Source organism: Polypterus senegalus, chromosome 7, assembly GCF_016835505.1.
Source record: "Polypterus senegalus isolate Bchr_013 chromosome 7, ASM1683550v1, whole genome shotgun sequence".
Classification (NCBI taxonomy): Eukaryota; Metazoa; Chordata; class Cladistia; order Polypteriformes; family Polypteridae; genus Polypterus; species Polypterus senegalus.
The window spans coordinates 147,729,394-147,743,054 of record NC_053160.1 but is presented as its reverse complement, the minus strand read 5'-3'; the positions used below and the strand labels follow the sequence as shown (position 1 = coordinate 147,743,054).

The following is a 13,661-nucleotide window of genomic DNA, read 5'->3' as shown; positions in this document are numbered from 1 at the left end:
TGTTATGGTTCTGAGAGATGCTGCTAACTGATCAAAAAAAATATTGTTGCACTTCTGCAACCCACCTCAGATATGCCCTCAAGTCAACCCCCTCTCTCCCTGACCGCCTTCTTAGCTGTTACTCCAACCATCCAGAAACCCTTGCCCTTCCCTTTACTGTCAACCATATCCCTGACATCAGTCCTCCGCGCTCAACAGTCACTTTCCCTCTGAGTTTCAGTCTAGCCAGGATGATATAATATCAATAAAATAGGAAAAGATGCAAAAACATTTAAATACACTTTCATTTTAAACATCTCTTATGCACTAACAAGAATTGTGAATTTAAATTACATTCAAGGAATCTCATAAGAAAAAAGAAAAAAAATTATATATATATGCATCATACACACACATACAGTATATATATTGGCTTCATTGGAAACAAGTTAAACAAGGAAAGCACTTCTACACTGTCCATGTTATAATAAATGAGCACTAGGAAAGGAAGAAAAATGGCACATTAATGTTGGAACAGCACTAAGTGTAATTTTATTTTGACTCAAGGGCACAAGAAAATATCAGTGCAGATATCAAAGGATAAGGGGACATCACCTGATAAACCACAGAATCACCCCTTTCATTGTACTCTCATAGAAACAATAAAACGTAGAAAGTTACAAAGAATTTTAACTGGGTATTTGTAATATAAAAATGTATCAAAGAATATTTTTTTTCAGTTGTACATATAATTTACTTATAAATAAGCCACCTAGTAAATAAACACTTCCAATAACTCAATATTTTTTTTTACCTTTTGTACTTAATGATAGGAATATTTATTAAAAATTAATATTCAGATTTGTGCTTTTCAAAGTCTAGATATTGATTTTGAATTACCATGTAATATAATAGTTGTACAAGTTTGTTATTAAAAAATTATTTCCAGGTCTTTCAAAAAAGCAACACCCTAGCACACCAACAGCTAACCAAATTCATTCTCCATGTTTATTTGTAATTACATATTTGATTGTCAATTTGGATGTCCATTTACTAATTTTAAAATACGTACACCTAAAATATTTATTTTATACTGCAACATACCTTCCAAAGCTACACAACATTGCAACTCATGCAATATTTGTTGAAAAGTGATGTTTATGTGCACTGACAGAATGATCTGGATCTCTGCCTGAAGACAGTTAGCAATATGCTTTATAAAAACAAAACAAAGAAAACCTAGAGCTTTCTGTTTTATTACAAACATCCAGGCATTCATCCCTTTAGGACTGTATGGTAGGGGGAAACTGGACAAATCTCTAAATCATTGTGAACCAAATCCAAATGCTCTTATATTATAAAACAGAGATGGACAATATTGGTCCATCTATCCATCTAAGATCAATTCCACTTAATTCACTTCAAAATCTTGAAGACTGTCTGTTGTGGCAACATTGGGTGCCAAAATTAGATTCAAAATGGGTGCTAGTTCATCATACAGCACATGCACATACATACCTACTCTCATCCATGTTGGTGCTAATTTAGATCTACCAATCAACCTAACATGCACATCTTTGGGATGTGAGATGAAATTTCTACCCCCCAGAGAAAAACAAACAGGTACAAAAAGAATATGCAAATGCCACACACACTGCAACCGGGGTAGAATTTGAATCCAGGAATCTGGAAATTAATTATTTTATTACTGTGATGGGTCCAGAAGCGTCAACTCATCCTACATAAATCAATTCACAATAAAAGTACAACATTTGCAATTTGTTGAACATTTGCACTGCATACTTTATCTGTGTTTGTACTGGTGTGATACAGTGCTTGGACTTTTAGAAACATTAGTGCAGAAGAAAAGAGGAATACCTGGTAACATATTGGGAAACAAGCATATATTCCTTTTTTATTTTTTGTCAAACTGAAATAATGAAATAATCATTGGATAGTGGACTGGCATTTTCTAATTACTATGTAAAAATTTTGTATTACAGTAAAACCTTAATTATCTGTCAGTCTATTAACCGTCACTGTCTGTTAACCATCAGGGCCAAAAAAAGAAACCATTGAGCACACCAGCACCTACCTATTGCCGTAGTACTACTGCTGTGCGGTAGACTGCGAGCTGTGCACATTGGAACTAGTCTTCCTATGTGTGTGGTGTTGGAATTGTCACAAAAAAATTGAAATTATTAAGAACTAGAATCCCTGAAGCCTACGAATAAAACTCATAATCACGGCCCACCTTAAATGACAAAGCTCAACTCAAGCAAAAAGTTCTCCTAACTCCAGCCAAGGCCCCTTATCTGCGTGTGAGGTGCCTGTAGTTGTATAGGGTAAATAATACAGTATATCGTTATTTGGAACACATGCATTTCATGTATGTTCAGTGTCTACAAAAATCTGGGTAAGTGTGGGATGAAAGGAAATGCAATGTTATTTACCTTGATTTATTTACGTATGTCTTTATAACTTTGTCAGCATGCCCGTGTTGACCAGACACAGAAAGCTCTATTACTTTGTCAGCATTCCCGTATTGATCAAACACAGGCAGCTCTACAGTCTACTTGTGACTTTAGGCTGTAGGAAGATAAGTAAATAAATCAAGGTAAATAACTTTTGATCTGGTTTTTATATAAGTAACATACAAATGTTTTTTTTATATAAAAACCATCACAAAACACGATCACAAACAGTTCATTGCACAATACCTTGGCAAGTTCTGTAAGCCCTGCTGTTTTCGTTGAAGGACATGCGTGTGTTAGATTCACTGGCAGGATGATATTCGTCCTGTTGCTGAATCCAAATGGGGCCAACTTTTGCCCTTACTCCTGGTGCAGCTACGTTGTTCTTATGTGTGACTGGACGTTTCTTGCGGGGAGAGCTTCTGTTCTCTTTCTCTGATGTACTGTAGAACCCTCACCCTCATCTGAGTTCACCTCTGTTATAGCATGTCTTTATATGAAAACTAGCAGTGTCAGATCGGGGGACCGTGAATGTGACTGAGAGAATAAAACTGAATATTAAAAAAAAAATGCTAACTTTTACAAGTACCATAAATTTACACCAGCTGTCACCGACTCAAATCAAATGTATGCTTTTATTAAATAATAGTAATAAAAATAGCAGCTAACTACTTGAAATAGTAAATGTTGGAGGACCCAGGAATCAAACCCAAAACCTCTTGATTATGAGACAGCAGTTCTTATCACTGTAACAACCAAGTAAACATATTGTATCTACTTTGTACCCTAAGCCAACTTCTTATTCTGTGGTTATACTCTTGAATAAAAGCACACTTGTTTTGTTATACTTGTACCTTTTGTGAAAGTGTTTATTTGATATTTAAACTTCAGTCTTTTTGATGTTTCTGTTTTAGTTATGTATTCGGCAATTCCTGCCTTACATTTCCTGTCATCCTTCATTTACATAGATTGTTGTAGAAACAGAAAACACATGAAATGTGTGTATTCCAAATAAAAATATATTATTTACCCTCTAAAATTCCAGGCACCTCACACCCAGATAAACAGACTTGAGCTATGGGAATCTTCATTGTGACTTCAAGCTGCTTGCTGGTTGCTTGCTGCTTGTGTTGATCAACACATTTGCAAAACAAAAGACACTGATGAAGAGGTGCAAAGGAATTTAAGATGGCCAGGGATTACGAGTTGTTTCACAGGCTTCGACAATTATAGTGTTAACAAAATTAATTCATATAATATTGTAACTCCAAGGTAGTGGAATTTTCTACATTTTACTTGGAGTCTTCATTTTGTAGCAAATGGTGCTCTGTCTTATACTCTGCTATCTGGGTTATAGGGGCACACCTCCAAAACAATAAAATAAAGCTTTCCTTAACAATAAGTTTATCTCCTTCCACTCACGTTCTTCTTTTCTCTAAACCACATATACTCCTGCTTATTGTCTCTTGACTGCCTACTCCAAACTTCCCTCCGCCACGCCTTCCTTTTTGGGATGCTTGTGCTGCTTGACACATTTGGAAAACAAAGGACGTGATGACGAGGTGTGAAGGAATTTAAGGTGGCCCGGGATTATGAGTTTTTTTGTAGGCTTCAGGGATTCGAGTGTTAATACTACATTGTATTTTGTTAATATAGTTTTGTAAATAAATATGACTATTCGCTAAACTAATCAACTGTTGATCATTTTTAAAATAGCTGTTCTGTTAACTGTCTTTTCTCTTATATGTCATGGCCTTAGTCTCGACCCCTGATAATTGAGGTTTTACTGTATTAGGAAGCACGAATCTGTGCTTGTTGTGGAAGTTGTGGAAAACCTACATGGATAAAGTCAGACATTTTAACAAAGTAAATGACCATTCTCATTCTTGGTCCTAGAACATCGATAATTTCATTTTCTAACATGCTTGGTCCAATAATAACACTAAGCTGTGTGATGAAGCTTTACTCTCACCAGAAAAATAATTCTGGAAAGGGTTTATCTTCAATCCTAATGTAAAAAAATGATTATATAAGCATTTTATATAGTCCCCTTTAAAGTATGAGATATTAAATGTAACAGTTTATGGTGGAAATCAGCATTGCATCAACATTTTATAATTTTGCATTTTTAAAATACATCTCCTTATTATAATTACAGGTTAATTACTTTTTGTTTTTCGGTTTGGAGTATTAGCAATTAGCTTAACTCGGCAGCATAATTAGATGGCATTGAAACAGCACTGCAGATATGATGAGGTGCTATGTGGTTTGGTGTCGGTTTTTCAGTAGTGATTGTAAGACTAATAGGAAAAAAAGCAAAAACTTCTAAAATATCAAAAAGTAATCTGTACATACTGAGATTTAGAAATCCAAGAATCATCTAGGGGAAACTACTCACTGACTAAAACAAAAAGCAAAAAACTATCTATATTTTCTGCACTGGAACTGCAATAAATCCAGAAAAATATCCAGCAACTCCATCATTATTGCAGTGTGCACTGTTATATAAAATAAAAAAAGAAGAAAAAATAAGAAGATGTTGAAATGTAATGTTTATATGTCACTGGAATCATTCTCATCTTTTAAAAATACTCAACAGCAGCACTTGATGTTTAACTGGCCAAGAATATATAACATTTTCTAATTTGACCAAAACTCAGGCCATCCCTATTCTTACACTAATATCGTTAAAATTATTACATATTATCTGTATCAACTAGCTCTTCATGACCAGCTCTGCTAGGAATAGTGCTATCTTGTTGAGGCTACTCATTATCATTATGTGTTTCAGAGAATTTGATTCAATTTTATTTTGTGTTATGTCTTCTGGCTTTAATTTTATTCTCTTGTTTCTCTTTTGCAGCCAGGATAACATTATCAGAGACATATAAAGTTCTTCACACTTAACCTAGTAGCAGATGCTTTTATGCAATGCTTCTTACAAAAGAGGTCAAAGTAATTGAGTAAACATAAGTCTGGGGGACTGTTATGGACAAATGTTACAGGACAAGTTACAAAACTGATCATCAAAAGTGAAGAGCTGAAAATACTAGCTAGTTACAATTCCTTGGTTACAACAATCTAATCTGTTAGACAGACATTCGCCAAGCAAGAGATTCTTCAAATGCTTATGAACACATTGAGGGAGTCAGAATTTCGAATGGAGGTGGGCAGCTTATTCTACCAGCTAGGAGCTACACATGAAAAGAGTCTGACTTGTGATTTGATGCCATGCAGAGGTGGCATCAGTAGATGCTATTCATCAACAGACCTTAGTGGGATAGAAGGAGCATAGGTCTTCACAAATGTCTCCATAAATATAGGTGCTAACCCATAGACTACTCTGTAGGCAAGTACTGAAGTTCTGAACTTATTATGAGCTACTACAGGGAGCCAATATAGTGATCTGAAATGAAAAAAGAAAAAAACAAAAAAAACATTATAGTAGAGGTGAAAACAAAATGTAAGCCAACTTGAATACATTACTGCACTCTATGTAATGAAGTTTAGCATTGATTATGGAAATGTACTTCTTGAATAAAGTCATTTGCTAGAAAGAATAGTACCAGTTATCTCATTAAGCATGGGCAGAACAGTACCAGAAGGATGTGGGAAGTGCCGATACACAAGCTAAAGTAGCAGTACTCTGACAATCAGAATGTAAAAGTGCTAGAAGTGTAGAGGTAAGAATCGGCCAACTTCAAGCTCTGGTTCTGGAGTCTGGGAATCTCTTTAGGACAACCTTTATTTCCAAATCTCATGCTGTTACGAGGTATTCTGCTTCGTGTTTCTGTTTTCACTATAAATTATACAGTATTAGCTTTACCCTTCAGTACATTATTTATCACATAATGGATAATAACTGCTAGGAAACAGGTTTATGAAATATTAAAAAAAGTTACTTTAATAAATAAGCAAGAAAGTTGGTCTGTCCATCACAACGCAATCACCAAGTGATTAATAAAAAAAATTTAAATGCATGAACATGATTCAAAAAATTAAGGAAAACCCTAAAACAATCAATTCTAATTTAATTTGGAAAAAAAATATATATCAAGGTTGTGAGAAATGTGGTAACACTGTCACTTCATCCATAAGTAATTAAGGCTACTCTTCTGACCGGAATCGGAAAGGGAGAGGATATTTCATTCCACGTATACCTATGATTTCCAATGAACTCCCTTTCGAATTCAAATGACTTCAATTTCCAGTATGTCTTGTATATACGATGTAAATAAATAAAGCGCAAGGACAATCACTTAAACTTAATGGAGTTTACTTCAAAGAACTGTGCTTTTCACACGACCAGCTATATGTCACCTGTTTCAGAGTAGAATCAGGAAAGAATTTATAAGTTCTTGCTCCTGTTTGTGAAACTAAAAACATTGTGTATTATAAAACATCTAAATGATTTGCAGCAACTATAATCCGTTATTCATTAATAATAGCAGTTTAATTTTTGAACAATATCTGTATAATAAATTAATTGCCAAATAATAAATGGAAACTGTTTCACTTTCTTCTGAACCGCTAGTCATAAATACATCCTGTCCTTCATAAGTGTCAGATTTCCATTAGTCTGGCATCGTCTGAACTGTCTCAATGAGTAAGACAATGAGTTTCTGAATGACATACAACTTGAAAACTTGAAAACTGCCTTGGACACAGCTGAAGGTTTACTAACCATGTTATGTTTAGCAAAGACATCCTGTGGGACTGTAAGAGAGGCTCTTCTAGATTGGTGTTGCTTCCATTCTCATCCTGTTAGATATACAGTACTGTATGTACAGTAATCCCTCCTCGATCGCGGGGGTTGCGTTCCAGAACCCCCCGCGATAGGTGAAAATCCACGAAGTAGAAACCATATGTTTGTATGATTATTTTTATATATTTTAAGCCCTTAGAAACTCTCCCACACTGTTTATAAATATTCTCCGCACAGTTATACAGTAAACCCTTGTTTATCGCGGTTAATCCGCTCCAGCCAGATAAATGAATTTCCATGAAGTAGGATTCTTTATTTATAAATCTAATATTTTCGCAGTTAAAGCATAGAAAACCTGTTTACGACCTTCTAAATACGTTTTTTAACATTATTAGAGCCCTCTAGACATGAAATAACACCCTTTAGTCAAAAGTTTAAACTGTGCTCCATGACAAGACAGAGATGACAGTTCTTTCTCACAATTAAAAGAATGCAAACATATCTTCCTCTTCAAAGTGCGCGTAAGGAGCGGAGAATGTCAGAGAGAGAGTAAAGTAAACAATGAAAAATCAATAGGGCTGTTGCACTTTTAAGTATGCAAGCACCGCGATAAAGCAGCGGCAATGAAGGGATCAATGCGAACGTAGCCTTTCAGCATTTTTTACAGGAGCGTCCGTATCTTCTAAGCAAACAGCCTCTGTGCAAAAAGCCCCTCTGCTCACATCTCCTCCGTCAAGCGCAGAGAACGTCAGAGAGAGAGAGAGAGAGAGAGATTAAAGCAAACAATCAAAAAATCAATAAGTGTGCTTTTGGACGCATCTCGATAAAGCGGCATTTCTTAGAGGATCGTCCGTATCCACTAGGCAAACAGCTTCTGTGCAAACAGCACCTCTGCTCACACCCCCTCCGTCAGGCGCAGACAATGTCAGAGAGGGTGAGATAGAGGCAGAGACAAGCAAACAATCGAGCACCGCGCAGGAGGCATATCTTATAGCATTGAGGAGTTTTAGTTAATATGTAATACGTGCTCTGATTGGGTAGCTTCTAAGTCATCCGCCAATAGCGTCCCTTGTATGAAATCAACTGGGTAAAAAAACTGAGGAAGCATGTACCATAAATTAAAAGACCCATTGTCAGCAGAAATCTGCGAATCAGCGAAAAATCCACAATATACATTTACATATGCTTACATATAAAATCCGCGATAGAGCAAAACCGCGAAAGTCAAAGCGTGATACAGCAAGGGATCACTGTATAACTCTTGAACATGTAACAGTCTTTATTATACTGTGTCCTGGATGAGTTTAATAAAGAGACCTAGCTAATTTGTTAGAACATTTTCCACATAAATGCCTGCCTCCTGTGTCTTACGGTGGGTTGGCACCCTGCCCAGGATTGGTTCCTGCCTTGTGCCCTGTGTTGGCTGGGATTGGCTCCGGCAGACCCCCGTGACCCTATTCGGATTCAGTGGGTTAGAAAATGGATGGATGGATGGATGCCTGCCTCCTACATTCATTTGTCCACTACATTGTGCACTCAGGAGTTCAATGGGGGTGTTAGATAAAGCCCCTATTGTCTTGCATTACATGAGAGATTAGACTTTAAAAGATTGTGGATTTTTAGTTCATCCATTGTTTTCTCACTTACATAGACCGACTAGAGGTATGTAGTCCTGTCTGCAGATAAAACAGCTCACATATTCAAAACTTTCCAGAACACTGACATGCCTAGGATTTGCCTAAACCCTTTTACTTTATCATTTGGTGCTAGGAATCTAGAAAATGATGTGAAGGGCTGCCATCGTATGTTGTGCAGCTAAGGCATAACAGCAACTGCCTTTGGGGGTTTGTTCCAGTCTTGCAATTTGGCACAAAAAGCTCTTTTTTTAGTATTTTAAAAAACCGCCGCTGTGAAATGTCTCAGCATCAAAGTTTCTTTCTGAAAATAAATCTATCAGAGATTTTTCTATCAAAGCCAAACATGGTGTGAAATTATTATTATTATTTAGAAAAGGCCTTTATCCAAGGTGTCTACTCTGACTGATTCAATGCAATTAATAAAAGCAGTAATTTATCACGGTTTGATGGCTTTGTTATTTCTTGCCAAGGTGTTTTTTTTGTCAAAACTTGGGTTTTCTCCACTGAAGTAAATGATGTATCATAAAATATTTGTCCTTATTTATCCCTAGCACACATTGTTCCATGTTCTGAGGGATTCCAGCTCTCTGACACCTTTAGTAGTCTGGCTTGGCAGACTGAACTAAAGACTATAAACTGCTGATGCATATAATTTCCTTTTTCTGTGGTCATCAACTCCCACTTCAATTATGAATTTCATATTATGATTTCTAATGAAGAGATCAACTTTCCATAGAGCCTGACTAGTGTGAAAGGATCCAAATAAAAGGTTATCTATTTCAGCAACATGAATCAATTTCCCAGATGTTCTATAATACATCCATATTTCATATGTATGAAAGATTGTGTATAACATTTCACTTAAATGGCACCAAATGAGTTAAATTTATTAAATGAAATACACTCTTTTAAATCATATCTCATACCTCTTTTTCATATTCAGACCATGCAATTAATGGACAACTAGATTTCATAAAGCATTCTTATAAGCAATCAATTCCTAACTCCTGATTGAAGGTCACTCAAACAGATGTTCTCCATGGTTTCGATAAAGCATTCTTAGTTTTGCTTTTCACATAGTTTCCCCAGAATATTTTCTTTCTCCCATCTTTATTTCTTGATGATCTCTCTCCCATTTACTTCAGCTAATGGGTATTTTTGTTAAGATCTATAGGTGCAATTCATAACAATTTAAAAGTATGTCTATTTTTAAACTTCTTAAAGCTATCCATTGCCAAAATTAAGGTTGCATTGTTAAGCTTAAATATTGTTAAAGTCAAATTCTGTAAGACTCTGGACATTTGCACTATAGTAACTGCTGATGATCTGGATTACAAAGACCCTCTGTTTAAGCTCTGTTTATGCAGTGAGCTATAGTAGTAGAACTACAATCCTGCATGCCAGGACAGCCTCCAGATACTACAAGTAGAGCACTTCCTTTTAATGTCAGCTGAGCTCTCTCTCTTTCAATCAACCCCCATCATTTTGCACAGCACTTACAGGCCACTACAAATCCAAATGTGAGCAGTGCAAATCCTGCCGACTACGCCAAGTGTTTCCATGGAGGAGTGGCTATATGTCTGTTACATTTTCTGGTTTCATTTTAACTGTTTTTTTCTCATCTTTGCAATTTGTATTCAACACTCCATACCTATGGCAAAGAGCAACTACAAAGATGAACTTAAATTTTGGAACAAATGTTAGATTAAGGTAGTATATAGAGGGAGGCTTAAAAGGGGTAGGAGCTCTTTCTATGTAGAGTGCATTTTATTTAACTGTTTTTATACATATTTTTATACTTTGTGGTTATCTGTTAGTGTAATAATAAAAAATGTTGTTTCACTTATTTAATATCTCAGTAATGACTGCTGCAACTTGCCTAGAATAAAAATGAGATCATCGGAAATATGCTAGCAAACAAACATAAATGCAAAGTAGATGCTGGATAAGCAAAACACAATATGATAGAAATAAAAATATTTTCCATAAATAAACACAGATCAACATTTGTGTTGATACAGAAAGTACAACAGTTTTCATTGCAAAGTAGAGTTATTTTTTCTGTTAACAAATAATACAAAATGTTGGGAGGCTTACTGATCACTTACCGATTTCTTCATTTTTTTGGTATTATTTTAATAATGTATTTATTGGTTGTTTATGTTATATTCACTGTGCTGTATACACTAAACTATAATATATATTGTAGCTTAATAAGTGTGGACCAGTAAGGTCCATTTACACATAAAATGTGGAAACAGATAGTGAGCCCAGGCTTTCCCACTTTTCTGACAGGCAATAAAATGCTAGAACATGAAACAGAGTCGGCACCCATGCTAAGGCTTTAAAGGCACAGCAAACTGAGTCGCTTTCTGGGCCCTTTACTACTTTTTTTTCATTCTTTTGTGATACGTAAAACACACAACATCAAACAGATGAGTCTCTCCTCTGTGTGTTAGTCCAAAAATTCCTGTGTTCCTTATTCCCTATAGTTGCATTATACGTAATGTACTTCCAAATGAGCACTCATTGTTTGTCAGCTCTCATGCACACAAACTGCACCCCTGAGACTTAAGGCAAAACCAAACCTGTCTTGTCTAGGGAAGTCCCAGACTGATTAGACTGACTTTCTGAATATGTCAGGCTATAAAACCGGTGATCATGGCAGTGTGTGGAGACTGTGTCCACCTTGCTAAGATTATGTAAATGAAATCTCTGATTGAAAATCAGTGAAAAAATCATGGAATATGACATAGCCTTAACAGTAAAGAAAGACTAGCAACAGGAAGAATGGTGCAGAGATTCATTAACTAAAGCATATTACAAATGACACCTAATAAGTTTAATCAGTAAATGGTGAAATACCATTTATTAACTGAAATTTTTACACTTATATATGCAAGAGTTAAAAACAACTACTTTTAAACCATATACCCATAACTATGTTTTACCAAGTGTGAAATCAGGCTCTTTTACTAACCAGACTAATGGAAAATCGGAAACCTTATACAGGCATAGATGTATCTTGTAAAAGGATTACAATAGAAATTTTTTTAGATAGATGTACATTTATGTTTATTTTGTATCTTGTCATTAAAAGTAATTGTATTCATACAGAAGAAAAATAAAAATGCATTTTTTTGATTAATATTTCAGCATGTCAGGGGCAGAGTCATGACTTCTTAAGGTTTATACCATATCCCTCAGCTTGTCTAGGTATTTGGCAGGATGAAGTGAAGATGGTTACTAAAGAAAGTGAAGGCTGGTTGGCCCTAATAAGCCTGTTACTAGCTAGTTAATGCAAAAAGAGATGGAGCATATAGGTACTAACTTAAAAGTATAGATACAATACGAATAAGCAATCTTTCCACTGCAAATCCAGTTATTATCAAACATAGTAAGAGTAATTCTGTCACCAAATCTTTATTGAAACATTTAAAGAAAACAATATTTTTAAGGCAGTTAGAATATTTTATGGTAGGGAGATCTGTATTTAATAAAAAATCTTGTCATGAACATTTTGTAGAACATTTTCATATCAGAAAATCAGGTTAATATTATCTGCACAGTTCTTTGGAGGACAATATAAAGCTACCTTTGTATGAAGGTCTAAAGCCATAACTAATTTTTTTTTTTTTTGCAGTGTTATTTTGTTATATCAAGCATCACCTTGTGTGCAGATTTAGAAAATGAAAAATACTCCAAGGTTTGTCCGGTTCTGGCTGTGACGTTTGGAGGTAGACCAGATTAAACAAACAATTTTCAGTGATATTTTGATGAAAAGAGAAGCTTATAATTGTAACTGTAAAATCAGCCGCCTCTCCACATAAATGCTTATCTTTCCCGCTTGTGCTAAAGCCAGATTCAGTAGGCCTGTAAGCAGTCAGTGAAAGATAACAAAAAATAATGTATTAATATGTAAAAGAGCAGATATTATTTCAAAATAAAAAGGTTTTGTTTACCAATGATATCAAATGATAAATATTATTAACAATGTGAAAATGTATCATTCAAATATTTGCTAAGACTTGTAATGATGTTACTGCTTTAATCTAACTACTGTATGCTCTTATCATCACAATAATTATACCTTTCATCTTCAAAAGCATACTGTTTCAAGGGAAGATAACAGCAAGAAAACATCAAAAGAAGAATATAAGTACTGTTTATAAAAAGTGGCAAAACTGATAGTTCTTAAACGTATGCTATAAATGATTCTACAGAGGAAATAAGCCTAATCAGCAAAGCAGCCACTAATAGTACTGGCCTGTGTAAAGCTGTCAATGCTGGCACAAATTCATTCACAGCTAAAGTGCTAACAGATATACTGTAGGACTTTGAGTCACTTTATACTGAGGCTGAACAGAAGCATCTCTGTGCTATGCTTGGCTTTAAAAGTTCTGTTTTTATTAGAGTTTTCATGTTTTCTTTTTCTTCTAGCTGAAATGGGAGCCTTAAATGTGTCAAGTGACTCTTAAGGATGGCAAAGTCCAAGACTCTGTATAATTTCTTTCTACTTAAACCATTTTCATTTTGCTCCATGTTTGAAACCTCTCTGTTATTTGCAATCTTACTGTACTCTGTGAATCCACAGGCTAAATGTATGCAAGTTTGTTTATCTACACCGACATGAAGTAAAGAAAATTCAAATGTTGTAAATTTACTTAAGTTGCTGGTTTAAGAAATGATTTCCAGAGATATGATGTCACCTTCGCAACATTTACTTTTCTGAATTCAGCTGTAATATTTATAAACATGATGGCTCTCATTTCTCATCATGCAGCAAAGTCTGAATTAGCATTTATTTTTCTGTTTTCAATATACAGACCCTGAAAACCTGAAAAATATTTGCATCTTTCTGTGCAA

General features: G+C 35.1%; 1 protein-coding gene across 3 annotated transcripts in view; it reads right to left on the bottom strand.

Annotated features, from left to right (window-relative positions):
• The window catches only part of LOC120532912 (lysine-specific demethylase 4C-like), a 917,975-nt gene that overhangs the window by 80,830 nt on the left and 823,484 nt on the right, over nucleotides 1–13,661 (bottom strand). The gene's annotated exons all lie outside the window — the stretch shown is intronic.